A 1253-nucleotide genomic window follows, 5' to 3' on the forward strand; every position below is an offset into this window, starting at 1 on the left:
AAGGAGTACGACAAGGTTATATATTGCTACCCTGCTTATTTAACTTATATGCAGAGTACATCATGGGAAAACCTGGACTGGATGAATCACAAGCAGAAATCAAGATTCCTGGGAGAAAATCGACAAGCTCGAATATGCAGATGATACCACTCTCATGGCAGGAAGTGAACAGGAACTAAACAGCCTCTTAATGAAAGTGAAAAAGGAGAGTAAAAAAGCTGGCTTAGCAGTCAGACAAGTGCAGAGACATTTCTGGAAATAACATCGTGATGGCTGGCCAAGGAGAACTCCAAGTTCAGTTCAAACTTGTTTTGGTTGGTGATGGTATTACTCAAAAAACTACATTTGTGAAACATCATCTGACTGGTGAATTAGAGAAGTATGTAGCTACCTTGGGTGTTGAGGTCCATCCTCTTGTGTTCCATACCAAAAGAGGACTGATTAAGTTCAATGTATGGGATACAACTGGTCAGGAGAAATTTGGTGGACTGAGAGATGGCTATTATATACAAGCTCGGTGTGCCATTATAATGTTTGCTGTAACATCGAGGGTTACATACAAGAATGTGCCTAACTGGTATAGAGATCTAGTATGAGTGTGTGAGAACATCCTGATTGTGTTGTGTGGCAACAAAGTGGATATTATGGACAGAAAGGTTAAGGCAAAGTCAATTGTCTTCCACTGAAAGAAGAATCTTCAGTACTATGACATTTCTGCCAAAAGAAACTGCAACTTCGAAAAGCCCTTCCTCTGACTTGCTAGAAAACTGATCGGAGACCATTACCTGGAGTTTGTCACCATGCCTGCTCTTGCCCTGCCAAAGTGGTCATGGACCCAGCCTTGGCAGCACAGTACAAGCATGATTTAGAGGTTGCTCAGACAACTGCTCTCCTGGATGAAGATGATGGCTTGTGAGAAAGTGAAGCTGGGGCCCAGCATCAGAAGTCTAGTTTTATATGCAACTGTTCTGTGATGTCAGTGGTGCAGCGTGTTTGCTACTTTATTACATAGCTAAACAGAACATGTGCTTAATCTTTGGATGCTGAAGGAGATGGATGGGCTTTGGAGTCAATGTGGCAGTTTAAAAAAAAACCTTCATTTTTTTGGACCTGCATATTAAGGTGTTTTGGAACACAGTTGTTTCCTCCTTGAGTTTCAAATATATGACTGCTATAGTCACATGACAATATTGAGAGGTGGAATCTTGTTTGTTATTGTCATTCCCATTCTTTTTTGTTTAGAATCAGAATAA

General features: G+C 40.8%; 1 pseudogene; it reads left to right on the forward strand.

The window, feature by feature from the left end:
• Positions 1–269: 269 nt before the first annotated feature.
• On the forward strand, positions 270–916 carry LOC128069955 (GTP-binding nuclear protein Ran-like; annotated as a pseudogene).
• The last annotated feature ends 337 nt before the right edge of the window (positions 917–1253 follow it).

This window comes from Budorcas taxicolor, chromosome X, assembly GCF_023091745.1.
Source record: "Budorcas taxicolor isolate Tak-1 chromosome X, Takin1.1, whole genome shotgun sequence".
NCBI lineage: Eukaryota > Metazoa > Chordata > Mammalia > Artiodactyla > Bovidae > Budorcas > Budorcas taxicolor.